The 15,472-nt window shown below is 38.3% G+C and overlaps 1 protein-coding gene across 1 annotated transcript in view; it reads right to left on the bottom strand.

The window, feature by feature from the left end:
- LOC117411339 (sodium/calcium exchanger 1) overlaps positions 1 to 9,872 on the bottom strand; it is a 191,336-nt gene extending 181,464 nt beyond the window's left edge. Inside the window, exon 1 of the mRNA XM_059025070.1 lies at positions 9,752 to 9,872. The gene's annotated coding sequence lies outside the window, so the exon portion shown is untranslated. The remainder of the gene's footprint in view (positions 1 to 9,751) is intronic.
- Positions 9,873 to 15,472: the final 5,600 nt, after the last annotated feature.

A 15,472-nucleotide genomic window follows, 5' to 3' on the forward strand; every position in this document is an offset into this window, starting at 1 on the left:
CGCCTAGACTACTGCAACTCCCTCCTGGCTGGCCTCCCTGTGTCCGGCACCCGTCCGCTCCAGCTCATCCAGAACTCCGCTGCTCGCCTGGTGTTCTCTCTGCCTCGCTTCTCCCACGCAACTCCACTGCTCCGCTCACTCCACTGGCTCCCGATCACCGCTCGCATCCAGTTCAAGACTCTTGTACTAGCCTACAGATGCCTTGACCAGACTGCACCCAGCTACCTCCAGACCCTCATCTCACCCTACACCCCCCCTCAACTTCTCCGCTCCGCCTGCACTAGAAGACTGGCTGTACCTCCTCTACGCTCCCCTGCCTCCAGAGCCCGCTCCTTCTCCACCCTCGCCTGCAGAGGTGGAATGACCTTCCTACAGATGTCAGGACTGCCCAGTCCCTGACCACCTTCCGGCGCCTCCTCAAGACTCACCTCTTCAGACAGCACCTGTAGAACTCCTCTTTTCCCTCTGGTCACTTTATCACTCTTCCTTAATGCGCTTTACTTGCTCTTATAGCTCCCTATTTTACTGCATTTAATCCTGTACTTTACAGAGTACTGTACTGTAATCTGCCACTAGTGTTATTCAATCTGTAGTATTTTGCATTTAATCATATCCTGATATAACTATCACTGACACTGTTATCTGCTCTGATATTGATTCGTATTTTGTAATATACTTGTACTTACTAGAACTGAAGTCATTGTATTTTATCTTGCTCTTAATTGTATTAATACTTGTACTGTGATTCTTGAAATTTATTTGTTTACGACTGTAAGTCACCCTGGATAAGGGCGTCTGCTAAGAAATACATAATAATAATAATAATAACAATAATAATAATAATATAATTTGGTTTGCTTCATCCACAATTATTTTTCTAAAGGACTTTAACTATTATTATTTTTTTTTTTTAATTCCACAAGCTGTACAATAAACATTGCCAATTTTTTTCACCTTATCTTTGCCTGGACCTCTATTCGTTCATTTGCTCTGAACCAACCGATTATAAACTGGCTTACACTATCCTATTCCATCAAAGGATTTAAAAAATCTGGAATTGATCTGATGCGATCAGAAACCCAGAGGCAGTGTAAACTGCGCTTTCTACTGTAGTAGGACTGTTCTTTTTTATGTTAAGCATTTTTGTGTTCTTTTTTTTTTCAGTGGTTTAATTAACAGTCAAAATTGTTTATGCCAGACTTGTTAGAAAGTCTGTAACAAAGTGGTTGATTGTTATTGTCTATACGTTGTAGATACTGCTATTACTGAAGACACCCATTGTGCAGGTATCGCAAGTCCATAAACAAAACAAAACGTTAAAATAAATTAGTTCTGCACCGTATCAAACTGAGCTGATTTTACCAATGCTTGCTAGTCTATTAACCAGTTTGAAATGCATTTTTAAAGCAAATTAAAGCATTTTTGTTTCAGATTTATATTGTTAAAGTTTTCACACTTGGGAATACTGTCTTACAATTATGATTATTATTATTATTATTATTTATTTCTTATCCAGGGCGACTTACAGTCGTAAACAAAGACACATTTCAAGAATCACTGTACAAGTAATAATACAATTAAGAGCAAGATAAAAACACAATGACTGAAGATAAAAATACAATTACATGATACTGTGATCATTCCACTGTGTTATGTTGTTTTAAATTAAGTTTTAAAACTGACAGCTGACGTGCTAAGTGAAAAATGTCTCTTGAAACAATGTCAAAATCCCCCAAGGTAATCTGCCAAATTTAAGTTTTGACTGGTCACTTTTGAATGCTCAGTATAATTAACGTTCACTTGCTGGTTTGCTGGAACGCAGTGAGTCTATTTGGAGACAATCATCTCCCTCGCTAGTGTAAACACCTTGACCATCTTGGATTTTATTCACTCAGACTGTTACCTTATCATACATTTAGTTATTACTTAAATATCCAATGGGTAATTGTATCAAAGTGCTTGATTGGGTACAGGGGCAGGAGTGATGCAGTTGCGTAATTAAGCAGACAGAGAGGTTTGTAATCCAGTTTGGAAAAGGTTTTATTTTTTTATATCCAGGTCTGGTGACCAAATAATAATCTGGTGACCAAATAATAATCCCCGGCAAATAACATCGGGGTTGCAATCCCAAATAATAAACACAAATATCCATCTCACAATATACTAACATGGTCACCAGTCCTGGGTGCGTGCAGTAGTGCTCGTGGTGGGTGATACAGGTTTATCAGTGACAGTAGTGCAGTGCTGTTCCAGGTTTTGTGCTGGCCCTTGGCGACAGCTCTGGAACATGTTAGCTGTCTAATAATAACAAACAAGACAATTATAGACAACCAAACAAAACACTCATGATACGTATAATCACTGGGTCTCTCACGGGTCCTTTCAGTTTCAATAACACAAACCAAAGAGAAGGAACAGATTCCGTCTCTCCGTCCCCTTTTATGCCATCACACATGACCCCTTGGTAAACGAGTGCAGCCGCCCCTGGGAAAGAACTGTCGGGCCAGCCAGTCCAAGGAACTCTGTTCTCTCTGCTTAGCGCCCTCACAGGTCGGGAGGGAGATTTACTACCAAGAATCATTTTATTTCTGTCACAGTAATGCATATAAAATGTAACTAATGCACGTAGAACTACTTGATAGGCATTGCATATGGTATACACTAAATAAATAAAGTCCATCTAGTTCCTGGGACAGTAAAATATTCAGTTTAATATATCCTTTCTTTCTTGTTTAGATTAAACTGTCATTCGGTGTATGCAGACTATTAAAATGATTTTTGATATCTTCTTTTTTGTTGTTTTTAATAACTTGTACACATTTAAAAACAGATTAAAAAAAAAAAGAAACCCAAAATAATCCTGTGGCTCAGATACATTAAAATGCTTGTCTTCAATGTGTGGCTCCATTTCTCTGGATCGATGAAGCTCTCTGGAGCCTGCAAATCAGTTAACTTGGCACTTGGTGTAAAGAATAATGCATTGAAGAGAGGCTCCAGTGTTTATTCAGAATAGAACAGCTTTTCTGGCTTTCCGAGGATGACAGGCGACTCCAGGGATCATTTGTACTGTATGTTGTTGTGTTACTAAAGCTGATGCATTTGTTATTTAAAGTGCAGGTGTTTGATTTTGTGGATTAGCACAGGGTGCTTCACTTCATAATGTAAGTATGGAAAAAGTTCCTATGGCTGGCACTATGCCCTTAGGGTAGCCGAGGTCCACAAGACCAAAGTACAGCTATGGCCAAATGTTTTGCATCACCCTACAGAATTAACACATTTTGCTGCATATACTCAAATGAAACCTGCTGAATAATGTTACATTAACATATTGAATTACATTCTGCTTTGTTGTTTTGCATATACTTAACAAAAAATTGATACAAATTGAAAAATGTGACATTTCAAAATCTAACATGAAATACTGTACTACTATTATGGCTTCCGGGAGACTTCTGTAATATCGTTTTGTAGTTTCTTTGATTACTTGATGTTAAATAAATCTAAATTATGTTCATGTAGTTTTTTTTTTTTTTAATTGTCTCAATCCTAAAATTCTAGGGGATGCAAAACTTTTGGCCAAAGCTATTCTTCTCTGAATTTTTTTTACTGTGCTGCGTCAATAATGCTGATTATTTTTACAGACTTTTTTTTCAGCAAAGGAATTGAACAATGCAATGTAAAATGTATTAAAAGCCACTTACTCTGTTCACTGTATTTAATTCTGGTTTAAAATGTTTTTATGGCAGAAAGGATACTCCAAACAAAAATATCGTGATTAGGCAACTCCAGTACAGTATCGTAAACATGTAACCAGAAAGCGGTAATTAAACACGATTACTATTTAACACATAGTGATACAGGACAGCATAAATCATGAAATTAGAAAAAGCAGTTCAGCACTTCAAAATGTTTCTGCTCTTTGTGTTATGTGTTTTTAAAATCGTTTTCAATTAAAGGTTACATAGTCCATCATATTCTATTATTTTATAATATTGTTAATTTACTACTCTAACTATATCTTGTATACACAATCCTAACTATCCTCAGACTAAAGCATTGTCCCTTTTAATATAATGCAGAGGAGAAAATGTGAGAACAACCATACCAAGAAACTTTAAACCAGGTTATGTCCAATCAGCAATCACAGTGCTAGAGGGCCATTTCACTCCAGGTTTAACAGGCAACATGAACTAATTAACTGCTTCAGGGTCTGGATGGAGGTTTAATTGGTTCAATTAAACAGTTTAGAACAGGTTTGGAACAAAGACCAGGACTGGGAGGGCCAATGTTGGCCACCTGGCAACTAAAGGTTGTTTTGTTCCTAATAGAAAATGAGATAGCAGACCAGATGCTGTGCCCCCTGCGGGCATGTCAAGTTAGTACAGTAAGAAATAAGTTATCCTGTTATCCCCATCACAGATAACGTTGTGGGGTCTTCAACCTTTTAGTGTGTAGATAGCTGAACAAAATAGCAAAATATTTAATTTATTTAAAGTTATCTGTCGCCTCCAGAAATTAAAAAAGAAAAAAAAAAAAAGTCTTCAGTCGTGCTTGGCTGGTCGACCTAGAAACTGATCGTAATATGTGACTAAAAATATCAGTGACAAAATGATCTGCCAGATCTGCTGAACTTTTTTAGCGCACTGACAGAGCCTGAGGCTCACAAACCTGCTTTGCGGAGGTGATGGCTAATAAAAAGGCTGTTTTCATAGAGAGATATTTCAACTCTTTGGAAAGTATAGGATCAAACAGGGCCTTTGTGAGAGCCTCCTATACCACATCCGGACGTCATTTCTAGGAGGACGTAACCGCCGAGCGCCTTTCAGAAAACAGGTCGCTAAACTATGAGCACCCGGGGACACTGAGTCAATGGGGACATGGTATGCAGAAATGGCTGCTAGGTACACTTTCAGAGTAGAGGGGATCTACCCGCCTTAGCAGAGCTTGCAGAAAATGCAAAATAATTGCTACAGGGCAATAGATGGGGTCATGACCTCTGGTCATACACCAATTTTGAAAATATTTCTACTTATAGGCATGCAATGCCCTTGTGGAGGAGGCCCTAGCGTTGTGCAGTGTACTAACGACTGCATCTGAGAGCCCGAAGGCGGACAGACGGTCCCGTTCAGGGGCCAGACCCACAGTTGGAGTCTGCCCAGTTCTGGGTGCCAGAAGGTGCCTCTCGTCTGACTGGCCCTGCAGCAGCTGGCAAAAGTTTGAAAACCAGATTCTCCTGGGCCATCTGGGGGCCACCAGGAGAACTGTTGCCCAGAAGCACTGAGGTGCCGATGCTCTGGGGCACCAAGGACACTGAAGGTATCGAGGGCACCGATGCAAGAAGAGTCTGAGCACCGAGGGCGCTGATGCACACAGGTGTCGAGGCTCTAGGGCACAGAGGGTGCCGAAGCACTGAGGCACCGAGGCGCTGGAGCACCGAGGCACCAAAGGTACCCCGAGGGCATCGTTGCAGGAATTTCTTTTTTTTTTTTTTAAACGTTTCGCTCAGCCTTCAGAAGCTTTCTGATTCCACAGAAGTGGCGAGCCAGCAATAAATTGCCAGGGAACTCCAGAAAACTAAGTGAGAGCTATTTTAAAGACTCAAGCACAGCCACTGGGAAAGGTTAGTTATACCTACCTTACTTATCTGGTTGTGAGAAGCAAAAGACCTCCGCGGAGTGACTACTTATCCCCTTAGTGGGCAGGACCGAGGATGTCACTCCCCGGAGCGGCCTATCGGCAGCTTTGTCATAAAATGCTCAGTAAATACCTGACCTGTGGCAGGCATGTCCCAAAAGTATGGTTGTTGGTCGTCTTCGAATTGAAAGGGAACTGCAGAAATATACATATATATTATAGTGGTGCCGGTTAGGGTTTTACACTGGAGATGGCAGAGGCTCCTCCCCCTTTGGCCCTTGGGATGATAGCAGCTCCCTCTCTGACACTCGGGCAGGCAGCACCTCCCTCTCTGGCACTTGGGCAGGCAGCACCTCCCTCTCTGGCACTGGAGATGGCACCGGCTCCTTTCCTCGCCTCCAGGAACAGCCTCTCCTCCCCTTCTTTCATTTTGGGGCAGGCAGTTTGGTCTTTTCCAGCCTTCGGGCAGGCAGCTCCTCCTCTTCCCCTTGGAGGGGGCAGCATACCACCTTGTGCCCAAACTCCCCGCATGCAAGGCACCAACCTTAGTCCTCAAGGCCACCGAGGAGGTCCTCCAAGTCCGCCATCCCACTAGGTTTGGGATGCGTCGGGGTTCCAGCAGATCCAATTATCTATTTTCTTTTTTTTTTTTTTTTTAAATTGCAGTCCTGCTCTGGGACACAAGGAGCACTATCCCACTACTAACATCATATGTGATAGGGTATCATCACGGCCCAGACTGTGTAGCAGCAGGAATTAACCCAGCGACTGAAAGCTGCAGTTTTAAGACGGATTTCATGGCGCATATAGAAATACGGTTTCATTGTGCAGATAGGAATGTGTGTGAAAAATTCAGATTCCACAACACATAGATGTGAGAACAACATCACACTTTGTATAGCACGCAAACAGCAAGCACTTGTAACAGACACATGAAAATTACCCTTAAACAAACCTAATTGGATGTAAAAATAAGCAAAAACTATACATATACTATACTGGGAAAAAAAAAAAAAACTTGGCTAACTGTTGTTTTCCTTCATCCTTTACTTCGTAAACTATAAAGTAGCCTTTTATAATCAGGTGCATAAGGATGCCAGGCATTGCTTTGGGACCATTAGTCAAATGGAAACAAGAGTAGAGGGCAAGTATTATGTCAATGAACCTTCAATTAGTAATTAATGAGGTAGGGTAATGCGATTGGGTGTCTGGCTGATGGTATGATTGTTGATGAAAGTAAAGGATAGAGTTGGGACGGACTGTATATTCTATACTGTATATTCATTCCCATGAGTTGCAACAATCACTTGCTAAACTTCAAGGGTGAGTTCTCAAACTCAGATTTAAGAAAAAAACATCACTGATGAAATGTATGTAACTAGTTATTGTGTACGTTTTGCATAACTCCACCTGTTGCACAGAAAGTCCCAGCATACTGTACTGTACAACATTCCCTTAAAAAACATGCAACTGTTTTTGAACAAAGTCTTCCTTATTAGAAAAGCTCAAGATTAAGTGGATGCATATACAATTCAACAAACTATTCTATGACTTGAAGATGTTGATCTATCTATCTATCTATCTATCTATCTATCTATCTATCTATCTATCTACCTGTAGCATTTTAGCATAGACATTTGGAAAATACTTGATTCATATATATATATATATATATATATATATATATACACACACATAATACAGAATATGTTTTTAATTAGATACAGTATTACAGTTTGCCTTAGGTAAAATATTTCAGTTTAGCCTAGAATGCTAAATATAACATACTTAAGTACATATAAGGACATATAAGGACATATAAGGACAATATAAGGACAAACCGGGTAATATCAGAAGAAACAAAGTATTTTGTTTTTCTCTGATGTTGGTTGTTATGAGATTGAGACTAAGAGGATGACTTTAGCTCTTCACCAGGGGGAGCACAATGCTGTTTTTAAGCACTGCAGAAGTCCTTGAAAACAGAAAATGACCTTCATAGTGATTTCACTGCTCTCTTTGAACACTGAGATAGCTTTTGTAATTCACTGAAGTTATTACCAGAAAGTGTAGTAAATTGCTTCTCTTGCGATTTCTTTTCTTGTTCTGATAACAACTGACACAGCATAAGATTTGTTTTTAAGAACCCTCTGTTTGCTAATACCTGTGGGCTGCTGATAGCCCCTACCTGTAGCTGCAGATTTTCTGTGAGATAACAAATGTATAGCATTGTGCTTTTGGAGGGACCAAGTAAAAGACTTTTTGAAGGCAGTAGTGAAACGCTTTTTCACAGGATGTTCTACTAATAATTAAGGATTTGTATTATTATTACTACAATACTTAAAGTGTATACATATATATATATATATATATATATATATATATATATATATATATATATATAGTCATTTTAAAATGTCCTTCTGTTCATTTGTCTTATTAGTGCCCCGTGCACACGACAAAATTGTTCTTTTTAATTAGTCTTAGCTAAGCTTTAACAACAATATTGTGAGATATTCAATTTGATTAATTTTTTTGTTTATTGTGTTTTCATGATGTCTTTATTGAGAACCACAAAAAAAGAAAATGCAGAAACAAACTGATTTACTTATCATAATTTTGAAATGCACACACTGTGTCTAACGCTTATCCCACAGAACTGGCATGACAGAACTGCCTTGGGTTATATCTTGTAGAACACGCATCTCTTCTGCAATGTGCACTTCATATAGATGACATTGTCAAACACACCATACTACTGTATACTGTATAGTGCGATGGTTGTTTGCCAATTTGGGTGCCAGGCTGGTAACTTAAGCCTACCGAAATTAGAACTTAATAAATAGAACCTAAATGCTAAACAAAATACCCCAGCAAAACATTGACTTTCATTTAAAAGGCACAGGGGATCACAAGAAAGAAAGGCAGAACATGTAATAAACACTTGCACTAATGTTTAGTTTAACAATATAAAGACATACAAAAAAGGTAACTTAAGTGGAACAAAAAGCCCTAAAAGAAATCAACACAGGTGATTAGGGTTGCTGTTAATGTCCCAAGTTCTTCCATTTAAAACTAAACTACATTTTGACCCTGCAAAGTTACATGCCCATAAAAAAAGAAAAAGAAAAACAACACCGTTTAGCTACAGTATTTTGCATGCACTATAGACTACAATAGCATTGCTTCATATAATCTATTAAAACAGATCCAGCACACGTCATTCCCAACACTGAACAATAATAATAAATATTTTACTCTACACAATGCATGTAGTTGAAATAGGTAACATATTTGTCATGTAATGTCGCATGTAGAAAATAATATTTTGACAGTTACAGTATACTAGGGTGGCGTAATGTTTTGTTCAATTTCAGCATAGCACTATAAGTATTATATCTGCTATACTGATGATTCTAACTGCAAATTAGTCCATCATTTAATTGTTTTATGAGCAAAATACAAGAAACTTAATCGAAATTGAAACAAAGTGCTTTAGGACTGTTTGTAACATGTTCAGTATGAACAGTACAAGCAAAAGGAGTATTTCTTTAGTGGGAGCAGAAAATTACAGTCAGGATTCATGATAGCAGTGAATCTGACACCAATCAACATGTTTAAAATGTAAAGCTTATGAAAAGCATGTTGTTTTTATATCCCATGCAAGCATTCACGACTTTCCACTGAAGTATTTTGCTAGAGGGACATATACATTTTGTAATACACAGCTTTTTATCAAACGTTTTTTCAAGCATATACCTTACTCCAATTTTGTGAAAGTGAAAAAAAAAAAAAGAATTGCTTTTATAGTGTATTTAAAGAGAGCCTTACTGGCTCATAATTGGACCATACATTCAAACATAGGTTAGAAGTCAATGCACCACCAAGTACTTCAGAAAAAATATCTGTGGCAACATAGAAGGGCAGTAATTATGTGTATTCCCTCTACAATATGATCTTCAAAACTGCAGCATTAATCACAGCTTTTCACTTTTGAATCAACCTTAGCAATGGAATCAAACCCCCTGAAGGACCTGTTACAGCATTCTGCCCCTGATGTTAAATATTGCGCTTAAATATTGTATAAAAAGATTCTGTAATAAGAAATGGTCCGACTCACCTCTTTGTAGTCCTGGCAACTCTGTGGAACTGGAGAGGGAAAAGGACTTCATACGATAGCTTCTCTAAATTTAACAGAAAGACATGATTTGAGATTCTTGTCTTTTAAGTGTCTCTAAACATGGTTTGCATAGCTGGTGTCCGCTTATCTATCCTTTTCTGTATTTGCTTCCATACATGGATCTGTTCCCAACCACTCTGCCAAGCTGTCAGAAAGCAGCTCCTGGACACATCTAACACATGCAAGATAAAAAGCTGTTCCAGCTGGTAACTTTTTGCCTGCAAGACCAATGCATGGCTCTAAACAGGACACATTACCTGTACATGTCCCATGCTGGTAGTTATTTAGTTATTTTATATTGTTCCCTGTGTCCTGGCAATTAGTTATTCCACTTAGTACTGTACAGCTAAGGCCAAAAGTTGTACATCACCAAGAATTTTAGGATTGAGACATAATTACAAAAACAAACAAACAAACAAAAAAACTATATGAACATAATTTAGATATTTTATTTAACATAATGTAATCAAAGAAACTACAACATGATATAGCAAAAATCTACCGACAGCCATGATAGTAGTACAGTATTTCATGTTAGATTTCAAAATGTCAAATTTTTCAATTTCAAATGTCAAATTTTTCAATTTCAATTCAGTTTTTCGTTTATTATAAGGAAAACTACAAAGCGGTATGTCATTTAATATGTTAACGTAACAAAAATATAATATATAGATTAGTTTTGAATTAGTCTAACCCATATGTAACAGGGTGACGTGTTACTTGTGTGGATCGTTACTGAGGCTGTGTGGTCCAGTGGTTAAAGAACATGGCTTGTAACCAGGAGGTCCCTGGTTCAAATCCCACCTTAGCCACTGACTCATTGTGTGACCTTGAGCAAGTCACTTAACCTCCTTGTGCTCGGTCTTTCGGGTGAGATGTAATTGTAAGCGACTCTGCAGCTGATGCATAGTTCACACACCCTAGTCTCTGTAAGTCACCTTGGATAAAGGCGTCTGCTAAATACACTAATATATGAACAATACTGTGGCAGACACAGAGCACTGGGTGTTGACATGCCGCAGAGGCACGCAGATTTAATATCAACACGAGTGCTAACACGAGGGTACCAGCAATGGTAGCCCTAGTGTCACATTTAATAAAGAAAACAAAGCTAAAAATAAAAGTTTGCCACACAAATAGCAAGCGCTAGTACCACTACAAGGAACAGCCCGCTCCAGGAACCTACTAATCTACACAAACCCTCTCTACACTGTTTGGGATCAACATGCCCTAAACTGAGCTACTTCTGGTCTCCCGGAGTCCCGGCCTTTTACACGGCCTTGGTTTGGCAATGTCTTTGAGCACTGTCTTTGAGTGGAAGGGTTTCGTGTAGTAGTTCCTGCAGAGCCGTCGCTCTCCACCTCAATGAAAACAAACACAAGCTTATGCTCAGCGCCCGTCTGTATCAATGGCTGTGCAGTAGCCTCAAGCTGTGGAGGAGACACTTTTTAAACTCCGCGTAGCCTCCCTGGGCATGCCTCCCAGCCAATAGGAACCTCCTGATGAACTCAGCACGGGGCAAGCCTACCTGCTCAATTAGTTCCTTAGCAACATGTCTCCTGTTGTGCGTCCCAGCTTCCATAAAGGCACACACACTCCAGAACCAGCAACAGGATCTCCCTGTCACACCATAATACTGATATCTGTTCATATAAGCTTTACCAATGTATTAGTAAAGATAAATACTATCAGATAGCATAGATGGAAATGTCTAAACAGAACTGAAATCATGAAATAACACTAATAATAATGCAGAAGACATATTGTTCCTCTTCTATCACACTCATACTCAAGTGTTTTTTAAATAGGACAAGGTTAGTTGTATTGGTTACTGTGGCAGCACATGCTAATTTGTGTACTGTAAATTTGTATGTTTTAAATTATTGAATATACATTTGAGAATATGGTTAAGCTTAATTGGTTGATGAATTGCCCATTTACATTGACCAGCTTTAAAGGAGCTGGGAGACAGTTGAGCACACAAAAGCAGATGGTTGTGCTCTTGGTGTTCTTAAGACCACGATAAACTATGCAATTTCCCGTGATTGCATGGTTATCACATCATTATTGCACCGTGCAATCAGGCTCGATCGGATTGCATCCAATCGCAAGCTATCGAGTGGGGCTCTATTTTCATGCAATTGGATGTGATCACCCTAGACAAGTATCCAATCAGTGAGCAAGGAGGGGTCACATGACAACATCTACACTGACAGGAAAGAACTTGAATTTGACAGGAGAGAGCCGGCGAAGCAATTTCCCGCTCTGCTCCTGTACTCATAGTCATACACATGAAGCTGTGGTAAACTGGGAAAAGTTTTAAAAAAGTTTTCTATGAACGTACACGTTTACAAGCACCGGGTCAATTAAAAATAATGGAAGGGGAAATAAAACTACAAAGTAATCAATCAATTTAAGTAGCATACCAAGAAAATGTTAGCAAATTAATCCAACCAAAGTACGAAAGGTGAGTTGTTTGTGGGGTTTAATAAAGTGTATATGTGTTGAGTGTTTAACGTTTTAAACGTAAAACTTAACCCCCCACAAATATTTCACCTTTCTTACTAAAGTAATGTATAAAATAACGCTGAAAATAATATGCCCATCAATTAATGAGACGATTACTCCTGTTTAGTAAGAATAATAGCATAGCAAACAAATGTCCAAAAGTAGTACTGCAAGTGTGCCAAAATCAGATAGTACCAATAGGACCATAACCACTTGCAGTAGCCTATATTACTTTTTGTAAGGGATATACCGAAAAAGTCCTAAACTGAAAGTACGAGAGCTCTGGATGATTAAATTTATGCAAAAATAACAATGAAGACATGTTTACAAATACAAAAGTAAACATGATGTATGTTTTATGCACATAGCAACATCAAAATACGAAATAGGCATATACAAATACTCTTGTTCCCACTTCCAAACACCCTCTATATATAGTGCATCGCATCCGATCTCACCCTATTGCACCCGGAGCGATTAGCCGCGACTGCATGCAATCGAACGCAATCGGATTAGTGTATCGTGGCCTAGTCTCATTGTATTCCCTTTGCTAGACTGCCTGACCACAATGCTACCCTTCCACAGGTACCATTTACCAAAAATACTGTATTTTGAAGATATGGCTTTACGCATTACCTTGGCTGCACTATATAACTAGCCAAATATGTGTTTTATTTCATTCCAATTTGTAGTATGTTAGTCTAATTATTTGGCTGCCATTCAGAAGCCTTCCATCAAAGACTGTATTGTTGAACAATGTCCACTGCATTATCACAGGCTTGATTTGTGGGGCACGGGGTGATCACTGCCTTGGTAGATAGTAGAAACCAATTATTTTTTTCTTTTATTGTACAGTATGTGGATGGTTTTGTCACCAGCACCCATTGAGGCCTGCGTCTTGTATCCAAAGTGTCTGACAACTGAAGTGAACTTTCAGTCAATTATAAATTGCCTCAATAGATTCATATGTTTTCCTGGTCAACGCTAATTTTGTACTTGCATTAGGATCGGCTCATTACTTTGATAACCTGCAGAGCAGAGATAAACAAATGTAAGCTGGACAAGATGAATTATAAACAGGATTTCCAAGGAGAAAAACTAAATTTCATATTATGTTCCTTTTGTAATTCCTATGTAGAGCACTACAGTATTTACAGCAACAATCAAGGGGCTGTCTTTTCTAGTATGCCATGTTTATTATAAATTCCTATTTTTCTGATGTTCAGTATCTTAAAAAAAAAAGTGTTTTTTTCTTAAAGACCCAATGTCACACGGCCTTGGTTTGGCGGGAATTAAAAAGACTTTCAAGCAAAGTCATTTACAAAAGAGTGGTATTGATTTTATTCCTGGTGTATACATCTCAAGCCTACTCAATTAGATACTAAATGCAACTGCAGCATAGAGGTCAAAACCATTAATGTCCCAAACGTGCACTGCCACAATCATTTTGTTCAAAGTGTCGCCCTCGCTGTCTAAAAAAAGTACCACTATCAGCAAACTTTCTGGAGCTGCATCAGGGTGGAAGATGACAGAATGTGTCAAAGACTTGGCAGACTTGTCATACAAGAGACAGAGCTAACAAGATACCTCTACTCTTCAGGGAGCAAAGTCACGGGTCATGAGATTAAGGGCAATGTTCATAAAGTATGAACCTGCTATTAAGCGCATTGCTGTCCTAAGGCTTTACCAGCATGTTCAAGTTTTACAGAAAAAATGCCAAATGAGAATGTATCATAGCCCACTATTTATGTTCTGGATTGCACTGGGGTATGCTCCCATACTGTTGATTTTGTTACTCTTATTTCTAACCTTTACATTCACTCGTTCACGTTCTTGGTGCTTCCATTGAAACTACAGTTTTGCTGAAGCTCAACTAATATTTTAAAACAGTCACCAAAGAAAAAAGAAACTCCTCAGTAATCTCCATGGTGATTTAACTGAAATCATGAAATTGAGGTGGCAACATCCAACATTCAAATTTGTTTTGTTTTTTAATGTGGTGTTGGGCATTCAAAAGTCCTTGAGCAGATTGAATTCTTCCCTGTTGATAGAAACAGTGGCAGTCTGACTCATTAAGAGGACATTAAACTGTTGTCAGAGAAATGTATAAATAATAATACAAGCATAACGTGCATCCAAAAAATAAAGTAGTATTAATTGCTACTAAGTTTCTTTTTAGTACGAAGAGAGCCCTTCAACACAAGTGAGTAACAGCAACATTTTACCTCAATGCTGTTCAATAGTACTACTGAAGATTTAAAATACCACTAGATTAATCTATTTTTAAAGTAAAACATGTATTTATTTAGAGGGATATTGCTGTAACTTTAACTTTAAAAATAAAATGTTAGATTGAATCTAGAACTCTGAAACTAGATTGTAACTCACAAGGGAACACAAAAAGCAATAAAAAGATAGCCGGTGCTTGAGGCAGATTAAAACAACCTGGGAAATAAAGAAAGACTGTATGTAAGCTCTTACAAGAAGCCAGTTCTATACATTCTATATATTCACCACAATTGAAATTGCACTGAATTGTTAAATATGTCAAGGCAACAGTGTTTTAAAAGGGTTGTGTCTGCCATCAAAGGTAGGCTAGGAGGTATCACATAGCAACATACTGCACAAATTGTTTTCTAGTGCCTGGGTGTTATAAAGGGGTAGTGTTGCAAGGGTACTCAATATCTGTGTAAACAAGGGCAATCCGATCTGTTTTGTGTTGAGTAATTAACATGCTTTATTCTATTAAATTAATGCCTACCAACTTTAAAAATGGAATTACTAGGAAAACCTGAGTATCTGCACAGGCCTTGGTAGTTAACGGTAGGGGTGTGCCGAGAAATAAATATAAACAAGATCACTATCAAATAACGTTAAAGCAGTATCTGAATACCACAGTATGCATTTGAAAGCATTTTAGTTTCATTTCATTTCCATAGCCAATGCTGATGTCATTTTGATTGCTTTACTCACAAGTTTTTAGACTTTTTTCTTTCTTCATTATTTTAAAGTATTTTGATTGTCATGTAAAGAGCTTACACTGTTGTTGGGACTGCAGGACGTTTTGTTAATACAGACTATTTTGCAGACATTTTTTATTTTTCAGTTGTCTGCTGAAAGTACCTATGCATCTGCCCATACCCATTATTTTAC

Source organism: Acipenser ruthenus, chromosome 6 (assembly GCF_902713425.1).
Source record: "Acipenser ruthenus chromosome 6, fAciRut3.2 maternal haplotype, whole genome shotgun sequence".
Taxonomy (NCBI): domain Eukaryota; kingdom Metazoa; phylum Chordata; class Actinopteri; order Acipenseriformes; family Acipenseridae; genus Acipenser; species Acipenser ruthenus.